The sequence below is a fragment of the Tenrec ecaudatus genome, chromosome 2 (assembly GCF_050624435.1).
Source record: "Tenrec ecaudatus isolate mTenEca1 chromosome 2, mTenEca1.hap1, whole genome shotgun sequence".
Taxonomy (NCBI): domain Eukaryota; kingdom Metazoa; phylum Chordata; class Mammalia; order Afrosoricida; family Tenrecidae; genus Tenrec; species Tenrec ecaudatus.
Genome location: NC_134531.1, coordinates 9,289,972 through 9,310,562, shown reverse-complemented (window position 1 = coordinate 9,310,562; position 20,591 = coordinate 9,289,972).

Sequence of the window (20,591 nt, the reverse complement as noted above, 5' to 3'; positions counted from 1 at the left end):
GTACTTCTTCAAAGACAGATGTGTTCATTCTTTTCATACTCCCTATGCTATGTTCGATGTTCTTTTCCAACATTATAATTCAAATTCTTCTTTGGTTTTCCTTAATAATTGTCCATCCTTCCCACACTTACATGGCAACTGAAAATACCAAGGTTTGCATCAGACACACCTTAGTCCCCAAAGTGGCATCTTTGCTCTACAACACTTTTGAAGATGTTACTCAATAAAGCACCCAAGACGGTGGATCAGAATGCCTTCCTCAAAAAGAATGCTAACTATTTCAATAGAGGAATAAATGAACTTACATGAATAGAGGAAGAAATGAACTTACATATATACAGCTTTATATAATTACATATATGTAAATGTATGTGTATAGATTGTACATAGGGTTACTATGAGTTGGAACTGACTCAGCGGCACCTAACAGCAACAGACATGTCTGTTGACTAGTTCTGACTCATAGTGACCCTGCGCCCAACAACAATGGAACACTGCCCATGCCTGCGCTCTCCTCGCCACACTGTGACGTTTGAGCCATGGCTGCAGTCACTGTGCCAGTCCATCTCACCAAGGGTTCCTTCTCTTAGACGCCCTTCTACTTTACCAAGCATGCTTGTTGTCCAGGGTCTGGTCTCTCCTGACAACATGTCCAAACGAAACCCAGTGAAGTCTCACCATCCTTACCTCTAAGGAGCATTCTGCATGTACTTTTTCTAAGACAGATGTGTTTGTACCTTTGCCAGTATGTGCGTGTGTGTGTGTGTGTGTGTGTAGATAGATGATAGATAGATAGATAGATAGATAGATAGATAGATAGATAGATAGATAGATAGATAGATAGATAGATGGTAGATAGATGAATGATAGAAAGATGAATAGATGGGTGAGAGATAGATAGATAGATAGATAGATAGATAGATAGATAGATAGATAGATAGATGATAGAAGATAGATAGATAGATAGATAGATAGATAGATAGATAGATAGATGATAGATAGTGCATTCTTCAAAGACCTATCACCCCATGGAGGCAGAGGATTTTTATATAGGGACCTTAGCTGGGGATGGCTGAGGCATTGAGCGAGGGGTAGGTGGAAAGCTGTGTCCTACTGTTGTCCTTTGTTCTTTTGTGTATCACTGGCTGTGTTGCTTCATGACCTTAACCAGCTCCAGTCCACGTGGCTCTCTCAGACCAAAACATTTTCAATGGAGTCACTGATTCTTGGTTCCCTGACAGTCATTTCACTATTTCAGAGAATTCACTAGGTTTTTCTACCTCACAGGTGTGACAAGAGCTGTATGGTTGTTTTTCTTAGTTGTAGGAATCATTCTCAGGAGTGGGGTCAGGGGAAAGAGTGAGCAGGGCCAGCACTGCTACAACATGGGAAAATCCACACCGAGGAACGGAAGGAAGCTTTCCCCATGTGACACCACCGAGCATGAAGTTGGCCTCACGCTCGTCTTCTTGAGAAGACTCATACACGTCCTTACTGTTCAAGTTTCAGAGTTTTCTTTCACTGACAGCTGAGAGTACTCTATGAACACCTGTTTCCCGTGTTATGCCCTGAGCGATCACTGCTAAATACTCACACTCCACTCTTCTAGAACTTTCCCAACAGTGACTCTCCCATGCCCTGGCCTAGGAACTAAGAGTAGTAGGCAACTGTTAAATGGCCCAAACTGATGAAAGCAACTTCCAAGCATCAAATAAATATTCACATCATTATTTAATTTCAATAATAAGATAATATTCTGCATATTTAGTAGGATGATAAAAAAAGAACCCCATATCCATTTTGGTAAGCAGAAATAAGTTGCATACATACTTTCTAGGGTCACCATTTTAATATATATTACTCTCCCAACCAGCAAAAATATCCTGGGAATTCATAATGGAATAGGCCTGAAATTGTATCCCTGGCTCTACAAGATGCTATTAGTTTAACTTTCGGTTCCTAAGCAATTACATTCTCCGTGTAGTTACAATCCACGATCGATGAGAACACACATGAAATCGTTAAAGGGTTTAAAAAAACAAAACACAACAAGTAATCGGGGTCTTCTGAGTTGGGTTGTCTTGGAACACAGAGTTTCATAGTGACAGTATCTCAAGTGACGTCCGCCCTCATCCCGTCCTCTTCTGACAACACCTAGGAGATGATGCGATGTAATGTCACTATCCCGCAGACACTAGGAGTTTCTCAGGTGAGCTCGTTGCCATGGGTCCTTAATTGGAGATAAAGAGCGTGTGTCGCTAATGAAGGGTTGGAGCCGGGTAAATGCCTCTGGCTTCCAATTGCAGGATACCTGCGATCTGTTGCTGTCATCATCACACCCAGTGACTGCTTGAATGATCCAGGTGTGCTCGCGCACTACCTTGGAGAAGGAGCCCAAGCAGATGGTGTGCTCAACCAAGACCCACCAAGTTTTGGAGAGGCAGCTGTGTTTGGATTTTAAACCTTAAAAACACAAAAGCTGGCAACCATTCAGTCCTTTGAGTGTGATTAAGAATGTGAATGTTTTTATTTGATAAGGAAATGCCTTACCGTTACTGAGACCAAATTATATCCAAGGGAGTGAAAAGACACTTCCAGAAAGAAAACCATCCATGTTGAAAGACCCCAGCAGAAACCAACAGGGCGGAGCTTCACAGTTCGCCGCGAACACCCTGGTCACCATCCTTCCCACTCGCACCCAGGGGCAGGGAGGTCACCAGCCATTTCTCCAGAGGTCGTTCAGACCGCTGGCATCAGAAGGAGCCAAAAGCATGACTCCTGTACCCTTTTCCCACCATCGCTTCATTGGCATTTCACTTCAGCCTTAACCCCATTTTCTTGCAGCTTTGGATGAGGTTAACTCAATTAGCAAGCAGATGAGGGTAGTAATGTGCCATTGGGAAAAAAATAAAACAGAAAAGAAAGCACCTGCGAGTCTATTGCTCACATTGTCCAATGCAGCAGAGCATCGCCAATGTTTTGTTCCAGTGTTTGCTTGCCAAGAGACCCAGACTTGGCATTCACCTCTTCAGGCCAGATGCTCAATTAGGTTTGGCTTTGAAGACATTTGGGCATTCGTTATTGACTAGGCCTTTGGCTCCCGGAGAAGGAAATGAAGGAAAAACAGCTGTGGTTTCTAAGGTACTGACTCCAATCTGAGCGTTGCCAAAAATAGCAAGGAGACTCCTCTTCAGGTGGATGTGTCCTTAAAGTATCGAAGTTGGCTGCTCTTAGCGGAAATAGAGAGTAGCGTTCTCTATGATTCCATAACTCCCTGCATGCAACAAAGGAAAGATGGCTACCAGGATGAGTCTTCGCACCGAACAATTACAAAACACAAAAAGGTGACTTAGTCCCTCCGGAGAATGGCATCCAGCATGGTTCTTTTGTTGCACTTGACCGAAAACCCACCCTGGACTTGAGTAAGCCAAATGGAATCATTTGCCTCATCTACCTGGAAAATCTAGAAGCAAAGCAGGCTTCAGGTACTGCATAATTCAGGGACCAGAAGAGGCCATCAAAGCTTATTTATCTCCCCCTCTCAACTGTTTCTAGCTGTGCTGGAGCAGATTCCCAGGTTCAGGTTCAGACAATCTCCTGGAAGTTAGTCTTCTACTGCATAAAAATTATGCTACAGAGTGAGTTCAATTCCAAATCCACCCGTCTCTAGCTGACCAGTAAGCCTAGTCTCTCTCTGAAAGATGTGGCCGATGCTCCTTGTGTTAGAGCCAAGGCAAGAGAAACTCAGAGAAGTTAAATATCTTCCCTATATCACCTGATAGGGGGTTATGGAGCATGATGGAAGGATCTAGACTCAGAGACACTTCCATCAAACTGTACTTGTACTCTCTCTCCTAAAAAGGGATTTTGGTAACTCCCTTGCTTGCTTGGAGTTCAGTTGGCCAATGAGAGCATTAGACTCCATGGGCTATAGCCCCTCTGTTGACCTTATGTTGTGGGATCTACAGTGGCACCTCCCACACAGCAAAAAGCTCAAAGAAGCTTCTACTTGTAATAAGAGTCTGGTTTGGAATCTAGTCCCATTTTTTCCCCTTAGCACTCAAAATTCCTTGCAAGGATAAGCAGTAACGGACAGGCTCGCATCTGTTACGTTCTTCAGCCATCCATGTATTTGCTTGTTGACTTTATATTTCTTTTCATTCTCTTTTTCCTCCTTTAAAAGGTTTGCATAGCAAAGTAGAGTCTTTTCTGACCGTAAAACCTCACCAGGTAACTCTAGGGGATAATTCAAGTGTATTATGTGGACATGTGGATATATACATGCCTCAATTCTGAAAGCAATTCACACAAGAAACTGCAAGAGATACTGTTTTCGCTACAGGCCAGGAATGAGCTATTTTCCTGTTTAAAAGAAGAGGAGTCAATGACATTTTATTTAAACAGCATTTCCCATCTTCTATGAAGACAGCTTATCTCGTTTGGCTGTTGGGAGCTGCTTTCTCTACTGGCATCACAGTTTCAGTGGACATAGGACTCTATTAGGATTGCCATTGTAGCCCACCATTACCCACACACTTTAAAAGAATGCCACTTACCCATTTAGGAGGGAAATGGTGCACTTCCCTAAACTAGGCCAAGCCAACTCAACTTTCAAATGAATGAACTACAAGTGTCCTAGGTACCTACGGGCCCCGTGACTGTGAAGAAATGAGATGTGATTCACTGAATGAAACCAGATGTTATTTCCTAATCTAGAGAAAGGCATTTGTCAATTTTGCATAGCCTACACCTGGATGGCAAACGTTCATCTAGAAATGTTGATGTATCTTTTGCTTTCAGCCAAGATCACTTGACATTGGCAATGATATCCTTGTTTTACCTCCTCTTCTGAATGTAGCTTGAATTTCTAGCATCTCCTTGTTAATACACTGTTGTCACCATTGTTGAATGATCTTCAGCAAAATTCTACTTAAATATTATATTAAATGTTTTGTTCTATAATGTCTGCATTCTGATGGATCACCTTTCCTTGGAATGAGTACAAATATGGATCTCTTAAAGTTAGTTGGCCAGGTAGCTGCCTTCCTAATTTTTTGGCATAGACAATTAAGTGCCTCCAGCACTTCATCATTGTTGAAACATTTCATTTTGGTCTTCTTTCAATTTTTGGAGCCTTGTTTTGGCTAATGCCTTCAGTGTACCCTGGACCTCTTCCTTTAATATCATTCATTTTTGATCATATGCTATGGCTTGAAATAACTGAATGTCAACTAATTATTTTTGGTACATGACTCAGTGTATGCTTTCCATCTGTTTGGATGCTTCCTGCATCATTCAATATTTTGCCCATAAAATATTTTAATATTTCATCTTCGTTCAGCTTGAGATAGGCTGAGAGTGGTTTTCTTCTTTGGATTTCTAATTCTAGGTCTCTGCACAATTCATTATTATATCTTGTCTTCTCAAGCTATCCTTTGAAATTTTCTATTCAGACTTTTTACATAGCCCTTTCTTCCATTTGCCTTGGATACGCTAAGATTAAGACCAAGTTTCAGAGTCCCTTGTGATGTCCACTTTGACCTTTCTTTTCTTTTAAATAACATTTTGCTTTCTTCCTATGTGATGTCTTTAATGTCTTCTCACAGCTCATCAGGTCTTCTGTCTTTGGTGTTCGATGTGTCAAACTGGTGCTTGAGATGTTATCAAAATTCAGGCAGGATACATTTGAGGTCATATTTTGACTCTAGGGGCTTGTTTTCATCTTCTTCAACTTGAGCCTAAAGTTATATAGGAGCAACTTATGGTCTGTTCTGTGAATAACATGGGGAGTAATGGGAATTGCAGATCACTTCATTGTACATAAACCAAGAGGAAGTCCTCCAAAAAGAACAAGGGAATAATGACTGGCGTACTATCAGGGAAAGTGTGTGTCAAGGTTCCATCTTGCACCATGCATACTCTGTCTGTGTGTAACACTCTGCTACTCAGTCGAATAGTAATATCACTAAACCCCAAGACAATAGTTAGCCTTCCAAATCTGGGTAGCTAGCTTTGGCTGAGTAGAGAGAGAAAGAAGGTGTTTGTGAAACTATTAGAGGGCTGGAGAAATAGAAAAGAGATCCATTTTCCAACAAGTGACTAAAATCAGCCAACAAGCTACAATGAAAGGGGATTCTTTCCTTGCTGGTACATCATGGGTGTCAAAGGACATTACTATGTATGTAATGCTCAGGGAGTCCTTCTCCAAGCATTCCACTATCCCACTGAAATACCACATGGCTAAGGCTGATTAGCCATGTTCAAGGCATATATCTGAACCATTGTCTCAAAGAAGCTGAAAATATGAAAGGCTAGACTTAGATCAATACCAACTAAGAAGTACTACCTGCTCCAGAAAAGTACCACATCTCCAGGAAAAAAAATGGAAAATGCCCATTAGGACATCCCCAGGGATTAAAAATCTTTTTTACTCACAAGAATTTACCAGACAACCAAGAGAAGCTATGGGGAAATAACCAGATGTCAGAACTCTGCAGCCTGTCAGGTGGTCCCTCTTTATCCATTCTCCAGTCATTGTAATTACTGTAAGCCAAGATGGAGTCGCAGGAGCTGTAGTTACCTTCTCACGCCAAACAACTCAAACACTGAACAAAACATGTGCAACAAGGATTTGGATCCAGGGTTGCCAGGACTGTGCTCCCTGAGATGAAGGAAAGGATAGGGTCCTATGATCATCCTAGCCCATGGCCTATGGGCAGGGAAGGACACCAGCAAAGGCAGCTGAGTCAAGGAAATCTTGAGTCCAAAGTTGCAGAAGACCAGGGTCACCTGGATTTGTGGGACAGGTACAAGAGAGAAGGAAGCTTCACGGGGCCTTCTACAGAGTTCCCTAATTAGCACCATCTGATCTAAAATCAGTGCATCTATTGATGAAAATGAGGGAGTTCTCAAGAATCCTATAATATACAAAGAAGCATCAGAAAATTCATAGAAAAATTCATTATCTTTTCATACAATGTTTCCATGACCTTTTTGAAGCCCCCTTATATATTATAAAAGATCCCTTGCGTTCCTTTGGCAATGCTATTACCATATGTACGCGAGGATAAGCCAACTCGGATATCAGCCGAGGCACCTAATTTTATCACAGAAACTGCATTCAAAATGTGCCGAAAAACTCTGCTTACATATGAGTATATACAGTAATTAGTCCAGTCTAGAATGGTTGTCAAGCCTGCTGTTCTGCACCAAGCACTATGCTTAGCGATGGAGATAGGGAGAGGGAGCTTTGAATCCTTAAGGAAGTCGCCTAACAGGGAGGAGGTTGCTGATTCACACTCTGAGTGACGAGTTTGGAAGATCACTTTTCCAGGAGTAACCTTTGCTCCACGTCCTGGGGACATCTTTCTGGAGCATTTTCTATAATAAAGCAAGTGTTTTCATTATATGCTACACTAACTCACAAATCCACTCTGAAATTTTTAAATCACAATCTTGTAATCACAAAAATGTAAGTAGGATTCCTTTATTAAGTAGAAAACACAACACATGCCAACTAATTTTCCTCTCACCTTCAGTGGGTATTCATTGGGTCTGGCCATAAAGCGCTCACTCACTCACTCCACTTGTGGTAGTAATGTTATGGTGGTCCGTGGTGAACCACTCACGACCTTCCTGCCCTCTGACCTTGTGTATCTGGTGGCGGTAGCCTTTCCCCGGCCTCAGGACTCCGACCCAAGCAATCATGGCATGATATCCTTCTGGTCTTTGTAATTGTTTCAGAGCAGGTCCTACGATCCAACCGGAACCAACGAAAGCCAAGGTCATTTTCCTGATTCTTTCACAGCAGTCAGAAAACTACAACAAAAAGGCTAAACGTTGGCTGCTAAGCAAAGAACTGATGGTTGAAACCCACTCAGCTACTCCACAGGAGAAAGGCCGCAGGGAACCCCGTGTACAACAGAATGCAACACTGCTGGTCCTGTGCCATCTTCACAATCATTGCTATCGTTTAGCCTATTGTTGCAGCCCCAGTGTCAGTCCATCTTAATGAGGTTCCACTTCCTTTAGCCCTCCATGATGCCAAGAATGATGTCCTTTTACAGGGACTTGTCCCTTCTGATGACATGCCCAAAGTGGCTGAGACCAAATCTCACGACCTAACTTCTAAAGAGTATACTGGCTGCACTTCTTTCCCGTAATGATTAAAGCTTAAAACCCCCGTGGAGCAGTTCTACTCTGTCATTGGGTCACAATGAGTCCAAATCAGCTTGATAGCACCTGTCAACAATATCAAGGAGGATATGAATCAGGAGCTGGCAAGGACCACCACATGGAGTCTTGGGAATGAAAGCAGAGGAGGCAGAGGCCAGGCAGGAGATGAGGGACTTCAAGCCCTGATGACTGTTAGTGTTCTTAGTCTATGGCTCACATTTCCCAAACTGTATCTAGGCAGCACCCCCAACACACACACATACCGATGGAGGATTATGCCTCATCATTGCTGATTCTTTCTTGGAATTGGGGCATCAGGTTGCCAACAGATTCCATAGACAATATCATGGGAAGTGCTGTATTTCTGTTCTGCCAAGTCCACTTCGAGTCATAGTGACTCCAGGTAACAGAATAGAATCCTGACTGTGATCGTTATGCACACAGATCACCAAGTCGTCCTCCTTCAGAGTCTCTAGTGAGTTCCAACCATCAAGCGTTTGGACACATGCAACACATTATTTGCGATATTTTGTTTCCACATATGCCGGTACCCATAAGAAATTTCCAAGGTTGACTGACCACATCTTTCATGTAGCAACTATTAACATACGTGTGCTATAAAAACTCAGTTCAAGTCACTTGGCGATCCTAGAGACAGCATGTTATTTCCAATGACCACAAAAGGACCTTGCGGACACAGTAATTAAGCACTTGACTGTTACTGAAAGGTCAGTGGCTCGAACCCACAAGATGCTCCATGAGAGAAACATGGGAGACACATGTCTGCTGCCACAAAGATTCCACCTTGGAAACCCTGGGAGGCAGTTCTAGGCTGTCCTATGGGGTCATTATGATTTAGAATCAACTTAATGGCAATGGTTTGGGTTTTTGTTGGCGTTTTTCTCCAAGAAATGGGTCATTGGATTTTAGATCATTAACTTGATGACATTCCTCTCAAGAAAAGGCCCTCTTCATAGAAAACGCCAGAAGGAAGATGGAGGCTAAGGAAGGTTTTCCACACTGAAGCACCGGGTCAGGAATTGAGGACCTGGGGCTGCATAACTGCATTGCTTTTGTTGTTGTCAGGCACCATTGAGTCAGTTCCGACTCAGAGCAACCCCGTGGACAACACAGAAAGCCACAGTATTGTCCAACTCCGAATGTCCCATGTCAGTCCATTTCAACTCGTGGATGCCTAGGGTATTAATCTTCATGCATTCCATTGAGTTTATGATGACTCTTCATTTTCCCAGATTCCTGCTTGTACATTCCACATTCTGATTATGAATGGATGTTTGCAGCTCTTTCTTCTTGTCTTGAGTTGTGTCCCCTCACTACATGAAGGTCTCAAAAGCTTCACTCTGTCCATGTCGTTAAAGTTGAATCTACTTTGAGAAGGCGGCTCTTTCCTTGTCACCTATTGACTGCCTTCCATCCGGAGAGGCTCACCCTCTGGCATGGTCTCTGACAAAGTTGTGCTGATGCCCATGTGGTGTTGAGTGGCAATTCCTCAGCATCAGACAGCCTGTTCTTTCTTTGTAGTCTGTGCTCAGTTTGGAAGCTCTGTTGACACCTGGGGACTCTGGTGATATTTGAAATGTCAATGACATTGCTTTTAGCATCACAGCAACATACAAGCCACCAAAGCTCACAAACTGACTGATGAGGGGTTGCTGAACTGCATCAGACACTTCCAAACACCAAACCAACTGTCATTAAATAGATTCCAAGACATAGTGGACCCTGCATAGGGTTTCAGAGACAGGAAATCCTCACAGGAGCAGGTCTTTCTACCATGGAGGAACTGGTGTACTTGAACTGCCTACCTTATGGCTAGTAGGCCAACATTTAACCCACAGTGCCACCAGTGCTAAAGAGCAAAGAAGCAGAAGAATGTGAAGGTGGGGAAGCACTTCCCCATTGTGCTAAGAAGCAGCTTTGGGGAGAATCGAACAGATTTATTTGTCCCATTACAGTGATTGGCAATGGGAGAAGCATCTCAATTTGGATTTATGTGAGTTTCTAAAACATTCATTAACGGAAGTCTGTCTTCTTCCAAAAGCACCTCTCACAAATGAATTGATATCTTCAAATCATCAATATGGGAAGAAATATCCCACATTGCTTTGAGGTTCTGTGTCATTTTAAAAGCCATTGACCTTGAATCAGACCAGAGCATGTGTATTGTTTACTGAAAGACACAAGAAGTAAGAACAAAAACTGAGACGTCAAGTCATTAATCTGTAGACGTTCAGATAGTTATCCAATTTGCTACAGCTCTTCCAATATATGGTAGGACTCGTTTCGCCTGTTAAGGCTTTAATGTATTTGGCTCTGACTTGTAGCATTAAATATGCTACTTGAACAGATGAGGCTTCCGAGCATAAAAATCAATAAAACGCATTCACTCTGGGACCTCGATGCAGACGGTGTGCTTCAAGACTAGCTGCGACTGCTGCCACTCTGGGACCTCGATGCAGACGGTGTGCTTCAAGACTAGCTGCGACTGCTGCCAGCATCCACAGCAGAGCGTTTTTCAGGCTGCCAGCATCCCTTGTATCCTCCCCTATCTTGTCTCATAACTCATGCAGAAATGAGAGCTCGTGTTATCATGTACAGACTGTACATTCCCTTGATATATTAAAGGTATGTGATCATTACTCCTGCTTCACTCACTTTAAAATGACTGAGTGAGGGCAGGGCATGTGCCAGTGTAAAAGGTACAAGAGGGAGAGACAGAAAGATGTAGAAGGCAGGGTGAAAGGAGTCATCATGGGATTAAAGTAGGTCAGAGAATTGGAGGGACTCCTGCTGATTGGGGACCTTTGCCCTGAAGACATTGTGGTGGGCTGAGTGCTGGCTGTGTTAGCCTGGGTTGACTAGAGAAGCAAATCCTGAGACACTCATACGTGTGTAAGAGAAAGCTTTATGTCAAAGAGCAATTGGATATTGAGCAAACATCCCAGCCCAGTCTAGATCAAGTCCATAAGTCTGATATTAGTCCATATGTTGAATACTAGTCCATAAATTCCTCCTCAGACTCACAAACCATATGTAATGACGCCAAATGTAGGAAGATCACAGGCTGGTACGTGGAAAGTCTTGTGGATCCAGTGGCAGGGGAAGCATTTCAGTACTGGCGAGGGTCATCACATGGCTCCTCAACAGGAAAGTGAAGCAGAGTGTGGCCCGCCTCCCAGGAGAAAGGGAGGAAGTTCCCAGAATCCTCATGAGAAGGCAATGCCCATAAGGAGGCATCATCAGGCTGTGGCCTGGTTGATACCCCTTTACTCTTACCAACCTCAAGTTGACATAAGATTATCTATCACATTGACCCTCTAAGAAGTCTGCATACTAGTTCTCAGAACCTGAGAACACATTACCTTACCTAGCAAAGGGCCTGTGTAGATGTAATTAAGTGAAGGGCTGTGAGATGGGCAGGTTATCCAGGATGGCCCCAGGGGGCTAAATAGAACAAGAGTCCATAGAAGAGGGAGGCAGGAAGGTCAGATTCCAAGAAGCCATGTGAGTAGAAGCAAAGATCTACACCAAAACCAAACCACCTGGCTCTGCTAGAACCCCTTCTCACATGTGTGCATGGCTTCATGAATAGTTAGTCTAGAGGAGGTTGTTGTTAGGTGTCATCCAGTCAGTTCTGACTCAGAGCGACTTTCTGCACAACAGAAAAAAACACTGCCCAGCCCTGTGTCTTCCTTACAATTGTTCCTGTGTTTTACCCATTGTGGCAGCCACTGTGTCAATCCATCTTGGTCGGGACATCCCTCTTTTCCTCTGACCCTCTCCTTTCCCAAGCATAATGCCCTTCTCCAGGGACTGGTATCTCCTGACAACACATCCGAAGTAAGTAAAATGAAGTCGCACCATCCTTGCCTCTAAGTAGAACTTTGGTGATACTTTTTCCAAGACAGACTTTGTTCCTTTGGTAGTCTATGGTGATCTCAATGTTCTTCCCCAGTGCCACAATACAAATGGATCAGCTCTTCAGTCTTCCTCATTCAATATCCAACTTTCACATGCACATAAGGTGATTTAAAATACTCTGCGCAATCCTCCCTACTGGACCAATGGATAACAATATGATAAATGGAGAAAAGATTGATGTTGTCAAGGATTTCATCTTGCTTGAATCCACAATCAATGTTTACAGAAGCAGCAGTCAGGAGATCAAATGATGCATTGCATTGGGTAAATCTGATATACAAGATTGCATAAAGATCAGGAAAAAAGCGGGATTACTTTGAAGACTAAGATGTGGCTGTCTCAAGGCATGCTATTTTCAATTGCCCTATATGCATGTGAAAGTTGGACGTGGAAGACGGAAGATGGAAGAAGACTCAATGCCCTTGAATTATGGTGTTGGCGAAGAATACAGAAAGTACTATGCACTGTCAAAAGAACAAACATACCTGTCTTGTCTGTTCTCTTTGTACACTTTCCCTTTCTTTTTTTATTTTATTTTTTAAATCATTTTATTGGGGGCTTGTACAACTCTTATCACAATCCATCTATCCATTGTGTCAGGCACATTTGTATATGTGTGGTCATCATCATTTTCAAAACATTTTCTTTCTACTTGAGCCCTTGTTATCAGCTCCTGATTTTCCCCCTCCATCCTCCACCCTCCCTCCCTCACGAACTATTGATAATTTATAAATTATTATCATGTCTTACACTGTCCAAAATTTCCCTTCACCCACTTTTCTGTTGTCTGTCCCCCAGGGAAGGGGTTATAGGTAAATTGCTGTGATTGGTTCCTACCTTATCCTTACCCTCCTGGTATTGCTACTCTCATTATTGGCCCTAAGGGGTTTATCTGTCCTGGATTCCCTGTGTTTCCAGTTCTAATCTGTACCAGTTTACAACCTCGGGTCTAGCCAGATTTGTAAGATAGAATTGGGATCATAATAGTGAGGGGGAGGAAGCATTAAAGAATGAGAGGAAAGTTGTTTGCTTCATCAGTATTGTACTGCACCCTGACTGGCTCACCTCCTCCCTGAGATCTTTGTGTAAGGGGATGCCAGTTACCTACAGATGGACCTTGGGTCCATCTGTACACTCCCTTGGGTCCATCTGTACACTCCACACTCCCCCTCATTCACATTGATATGATTTTTTGTTCTTTGATGCCTGATACCTGAACCCATTGACACCTCGTGATCACACAGGATGGTGTGCTTCTTACACATGGGCTTTGCTGCTTCTCAGCTAGATGGCCACTTGTTTATATTCAAGCCTTTAAGATTCCAGATGCTATATCTTTGATATCTCAACACCATCAGCTTTCTTCACCACATTTACTTATGCATCCACTTTGTCCTCAGCGATCTTGTTGGGAAGGTAAGCATCATGGAATGCCAGTTTAATAGAACACAGTGTTCTTGCATTGAGGGACTACTTGAGTGGAAGCCCAATGTTCATCTGTTGCCTTAATACAAAACCTATAAAATATGCACATAGATCTATTTCCCCATCATAATATATAAATATATTTACATATGTACATGCCACTTTCCGACGTCTATAAATGTCATTTGCCTCCTAGTTCTTTCTTCTGTTTCCTTTTACTTTCCTCTTGTCCCACTATCATGTTCAGCCTTCATTTGGGTTTCAGCAATTCCTCTCAGTTACACTGCCCTTGATCAAGCCCTACCAGCCTTCCTATACCCTCCTTGCCCTCAATTTTGGATCACTTGTTGTTCCCTTGTCCCTGAGTTTGTTAACACCCACTTCCTTTCCCCCGCCTCCCTCTCTCCCATGTCCCCCCCGAACTGTTTATCCTGTTATTTTCTCCTCCAGATTATTTATCCCACCTCTCTTATCTAGATAAACCTGCAGAGATAATAATATGCACAGAAAACAAGACAGAACAAAACAAAGCAACAAAATAACAAAAACCAAGGACAAAACAAAAAATGAAGAGCCTATAAATAGTTCAATGTCTGTTTGTTTATGTTTAGGTGTGTTTTCTGGTCAAGTCTGATGGGGTGCCATGATCTGGCCCCAAAGTCTATTTTTTTTTATTCGCTGGGGACTTCATTGCTCTGTTCCCCTAGCTGTTCTGTTGCATGCCCCTGGTGTTTCGCCTCAGTGTGGTGGGGTCAGATCAGGTGCAATTCCCACACTGTGGCTCCAGTGTTGTCCCCCATAGCACTATGAGTCAGTAAGAAACGTCATGTCTCATAGTGGGGCCAGTCCTATGGTCCTCTCTGTGCTTTGCCTGCTCTGAGGGGGAATATTGTCCTCAGGGCTTAGTGGGCCAGGATGTGTTCCACTCTCTGCTCCTCTCCCTTCATTTGCCCCTGTGTGCTCTGATCAGACATGTCCTTCTCCCTGAGCTGTAGCTTCCATGTTGTCCTCTGAAGTGAATTCTCCTGCAGGGAGGGGGTGCTGTCTACATAGTTGGGATTGGAGCTGGCCTCCCAGACTTTCCCCAAGAGAACAGCCTAAGGACCATCCTGGGCATCTTCAAGCCTCCAGCTCCTGACGTAGTGCCTGGTACTTAATCAGCGCCTTATACCTGCGGTGGCATCATTTTGTGCTGTGTAATTATTGGGCATGGACGCTATTGAGCTAATGGACTCACTCCACAAGAATAATGAGGCAGATTTATGCTTGGGAATTACCTCACACTTGAGAAATACTTAGTTATATCAAAGGAGGCAACCACTAAAGAATTTTATTTTTATTGATTTGGAAGGGAATTTTGTAGGATTTAGAGACTACAGTAGCATGTGGTCAAGGTACTTCTCTAGGAAAGGTCAGACAACAGTTCGCGGGCCCCCAAAATAGGTGCGATTTTAAGTGAGCTAAATCACCTGAAAGAAGAGTGATTTAAACTCTTGGTTCATTTCTTTTGACTCCGTTTTACCTAGGCTCTTCATGAGGAGAACACTGAAAGGGCCATGGCTGCTCAAAGGACAAACAGCTCTGTCTGGGAAGAGCCTGAGCCAGAGTGCTCCTCAGAGACAAAGATGGCAAGGCTTCCCGCTACGTGCTTTGGACACGTTGCCAGGAGAGACCCGTCCCTGAGAAGAACATCGTGATAGGTAAAGCAGATGGAGCAGCCTGAAAGAGAGGGAATTCCACAAGGAGAAGGATGGGCACCGTGGCTAAGACAATGGGCTCAAGCACAGGGACAATTGTGAAGATGGCGCAGGACCAGGCAGTGTTTCCATCTGTTGGCATAAGGTTGGAACGGCTTTGATGTCACCTAAGAACAACTGTCAATGAGAAATCATATACACAGTTAACACCAGTAAAAATGATAGTTTTCTACGACCCAAAGGAACTGTGAAGCAATAAAAAATAAATGTGTCCCCAAAGAAGCCCAAACTATTACTCTGCCTCTCTTAATGGAAGAGAGAAACCTGGCAGTGCCATGGGTGAGGTGTGGGCTGCTCGCTGCAGGGTCTGAGATTTGAACCCCATGAGCACTCGTCAGGAGGAAGATGAGGCCGTCTGCGTCTGCACATACAGACAGCTCCAGGAACTCTGCGGAGCAGGTAGACTGTCCCTCTGGAGAGTCGGAATCAACCCAAAGGCAGTGAGTGGGTTTGCGTTCTTCTCTCTGAAAGATACAGACTCTCCTTTGAAGACCCACCATATTTCTTTTTCTCTTCAATCATTTTATTGGGGGCTTGTACAACTCTTATCACAATCCATACATCCATCCATTGTGTCAGGCACATTTGTACATTTGTTGCCATCGTCATTCTCAAAACATTTGCTTTCTACTTGAGCCCCTGGTATCAGCTCCTCATTTTCCCCCTCCCTCCTTGCCCACTCGCCCTCACGAACTCTTAATCATTTATAAATTATTATTATTTTGTCATGCCTTCCACTGTCTGATGTCTCACTGCACCCACTTTTCTCCAACATACTTCTATAAAGACTGTTGAATGCTCCCTTTTGTACTCGCTTCTGATTTCCAAGGTCTTGTGGTCCACAAAATGGTTACTTCCCCAGACAGAAGCGCGGACCCAAGAGCATCTCAATGTAGCTAAGTTTACAAGAGACCCAAAAGACAGTGCATTGTGGGTACAAACACAGGTTCAGTGATTTAACTGTTTCTCACTTAGCAAAGGAAAGCTCACAAACCTTTCACCTTGAAGGAGCATTTTCCAGACTCCAATAACCATCAGGATGTTGAAGCCATTTCTCTGGCAACCTCGGACACAAAAACAGAAGAGTTCACCCATCAAGCATGACTCCCATGACTCTGGTTGCCAGATTCCACTGGGCTCAGCAAATCTGGGTCTAATTACTGCTGCCCTGAATGACAAAAGAAGAGATTCTGAAGTGCTCACGGGAAGTGTCTCATGACTACAAAACAAGAAGAAAATCAACAATGAGGTGGAGAATGACTTTAACTTAATTAAAAAAAAATCATTCCTGGTGAGAAAAGCAAAATGAACCAAGGGTCGCTGATACTAGCAACACTGAAATACCTGCGGTGGCCTGATAGTTTAGCAATCAAAACTCATGAATCATCCTGTCCTTTTCCACCACTAGTTCAGGAGAGCCGTACTCTTCTCTTAAAAGAAGAGTAGACAGGAAGGGAAGCCAGAAAAAGACGCATGGAAAAAATGAGTGCCCCTTTTAAGGCAACCCAATGCATATTCAGTCCCCTTTTATCTTTGGTCTCCAGTGATGCCAGATTTCTCACCTCTCTAATTCTCTCAGGGTTGGTGGTTCAAACCCACCAGACACTCCAAGGGAGACAAGGAGACTGTCTGCTCCAATAAATATTTACAGTATCAGAAACCCTATGGAACAGTTCTAGTCTGTCCTACAGGGTCACAATGAGTCAGACTGACTTAATGACAGTGGTTTTTGTTTAAATTGTTGAAAATGAGGATTTTTTTTTTTCAATTTTGAGGACTAGGCACACCTGACCCAAGCCATGGTATTTTCAATCACCGCATTTGCATGTGAAAGTTGAACACTGATTAAGGAAGAAAAATGTTTTATATGTAGTTGAATTATGGTGTTGGTGATGAATAATAAAGGGACCAAAGACTTCCAAAGAACATACTATGTGTCTTGGAAGCAGCTCATCCAGAATTCTCCTTAGAGAGAAGGACGGCAAGACTTTGCCTTGCGTACTTTGGTAAACTAGAGAAACAAATCCTCAGAAACCCGTATGTATATAAGAAAGAGCGTTATATACAAAAACAGTTGAACATTGAGAAAACATCCCAGCCCAGTCCAGACCAAGTCCATAAGTCTGATATTAGTCCCTATGTCTGATACCAATCTAGAAAGTCTTCTTCAGAATCATGAAACACATGCAATGACACCAAATGCAGGAAGATCATAGGCCAGTGGGTGGGACGTCTTGTGGATCCATTGACATTGTAAGCATCTCAAGGCTGGCAGGGTCTCCACGTAGCTTCTCTGTCTCCAGAGGTCTGGCTCCATCAGCCTCTCTCCATTTGTCTTCTCCACAGGGATGTCTCTCAGGGAGTGAACAGAGAGAGAATGTGTCTCCTGCCTCCAATGAGGAATACAGGAGTTCCCAGAATTCCCAGGAGAAGGCCATGCCCACTCAGAGGCCTCATTGGCTATCACCTGATTGACAGGCTAGACTCTATCCCTTCACTCTTAATCCTCAAATTGACAAATGATTATATAACTACCACAACCAGTCCTTGGAGAAGGACCTCATACTTGTGAATTAGAGGGGCAGCGAAAAAGAGGAAGTCCCTCAATGAGATGGATTGACACAATGCTTGCAACAATTCGTTCAAGCATAAGAGCAAGCATGAGGAGAGCACAGGACCGGCCGTGTTTTGTTCCATTGTACACAGGGTTGTCATGAGTCTCAACCAATTCAGCGGCACTTAACAACAATGTCATAAAGGCAGTGAAGTAAACAGAGGCTGTCCCGGCGAGAAAGTGAGATGCCCAGTGTTTGGTTCTTCCACAGCCCAACCAGCAGCACCAAAGGCAGAGAAAATCAATGTCCTCATGGAACCCCCAACCCAGCTGCTGAGAATTCCCATTTCCAGATGTTCCTTACCTGGTTCCCACCTGATTGCCCATGTTCCTCCCTCACCTGTGCTCCTCCCATCAGTACACTTAAGTGGATGCACTGCTTGATGGTCCAGCACAGACAAGATGGGCAGCATTATTTTATAGATTCAGGGGTGACCCTGTGAGTCCCCCACACTGCCCAGCTGCTCAGTGGCATGGTTGTCCAGTACTCTCAGTGGCACAGATGAATGGCAGAAGTAGTACAGAGAATGGTAGCACAATCCCCTTGCACGAATGTATGCCGCCCATATGAATGATAACAAGGGGCAACGTAGTAAAGCACACCTTGTGGGTGATGGCCTTGATGCTCAGTGACAATCTGTGTTCTTCTCCGGCCAGTAGACTGGAGCTGGAAGAATTCTCAAGGTTGACATAGAAATCACAAATGACAATCCTTTCTCCTTGAAACTGGGAGTTTTCCAAATTGCAAACCACTTGACTGCAGTCCTCCATTTTTATATTCAACAGAGGGTTGTGCCAAGATTTTCAAGAGCTTTCTGGAAATGGCCAGCAGTGTGATGAAGATTTTTCATGGGTGACAAGTGGGCTAAGCAGTTCTGAAACTGTTCTTGCATTCTGCCTGGGAGCCTACAACCAGAATGTCAGACAGAGTTCAAAACTGGAACCCAGCCAACCATGATTACAGAGAAAACACTGATCTATTGTTCTGTCCCTTCATTTACAGGACCTACGGTGAGTCCGTTTACTCCCATATGACAAAGCAATGCATACGACAGTGTAGGCAGTTAGGAAGATAGGTAGATATGTAGGCATAACCCTGGTGGTGCTATGCCTTACGCATTGGACTACTTATCACAAGATTGATGGTTCAAATCCACCAGCCACTCCATAAGAGAAAGATGAGACTGTCTGCTCCTGTAAAGATTACAGTCTCTGAAACCCTAGATAATGTTGCTATGAATCATAATCAACTAGATGGCAGTGGGTTTGGTTTTCATATATATATGAATGAAGAGGGACAGTGTAAAAGAAGAAATCCCTCCACATGGATTGGCACAATGGCTGCCACCTTAGAACTGTTGTGAGGGTGGCACAGGGCCAGGAGGTGTTTCATTCTGTTGGACATGGGATTTCTATGGGTCAGAACCAACTCAGTGGCATCTGGCAACAAGATAACAACATATATATGCATACGTTCTAAGTACTGATGAGCAGGCATCCTTCCCACAATTCTCTCATTTCCCTGCGGACTTATTTATTTTTGAAATGTCTAAATTTAAGAACAACAAGGACCTTTATCTTAGATTAATGCAGTCTAATCACATATGAACAACAAAACTGAAAAACATTTTTTTTTTTTAAAGCACACATCCTGAAGAGAAAGATGAACTCACCTTAAACTGAACACTTCTCCCAGAGCAATGATGACAGGCTTACACACCATCTTTCCTGGCAGTCCCAATGCTAACCCACCAGACAACAAGGCCTGCCATCTCCAAAGGTTGTCTGCTCCATCAAGAAATGACTTTACAAAAGGATGCATAAATTAGGCTGGTAAAGCTGTCAAGCATTTTACCACTTCATTTTTTCTAATAGAATATTTTTCTTGGTCTATAAACATGCATGCCTACTTATGAGGAATCCCTTCATTAATGGCAGGCATTGTGTTGCACCAGCTAATCTACTTTTCCATTTTGAAGGCCTTTGTTCCATTTAATCCCAAGGAGGTTCACACCTCTCCCTCTCAACACTGTTTGTTCTGCTCATACTCCTGACTTGACTCCAACAATGTCTCCATAGTTATTTAGGATTAGAATCCATATCCTAGGCAAGAGGTGAATGCATTCAGCAGCCATTTAAGCTCTAAAGAAGAATACAAACACTAGCTGCCTTGATCTTTATTGCCCCGTCAGCTCCTAATATATAGCAAGGACTTAGCAAATTCCTAGTGGAATGAATGAACTTAAGGTTGTGGATAAATACAAAAGAATCAAAGGAAATGGCTCCCAAAGAATATCATGATGCCCAAGCTGGAGATCTCATTGTTCCTGCTGTGCAGTGCCGATCACATACCAACGTGAGCTCCTGAGCTACCATAACCACTAACCACGTGTGGCTGTCTCATGGGGGCATCAGACTAGGCTGTATTCAGTGATGATGTAAATCAAACAGAAAAACCGACTGTGGTTGTTATTGTTGTTGTTGCCATTGATGTTGTTATTGCTGCTGTTGTTGTGTGCCATTGAGTTGGCTCCTTCTCCCCATGACCCTGAGGACAGCAGAAAGGACAGCTGTGCAGCCCTGTGTCATCCACATGGCTGTGGTTATGTTGGAGCCCAGCATTACAACCACTGTGTCCATCCCTCTCATGGAGGGGTCTCCTCCTTCTCACAGACCTG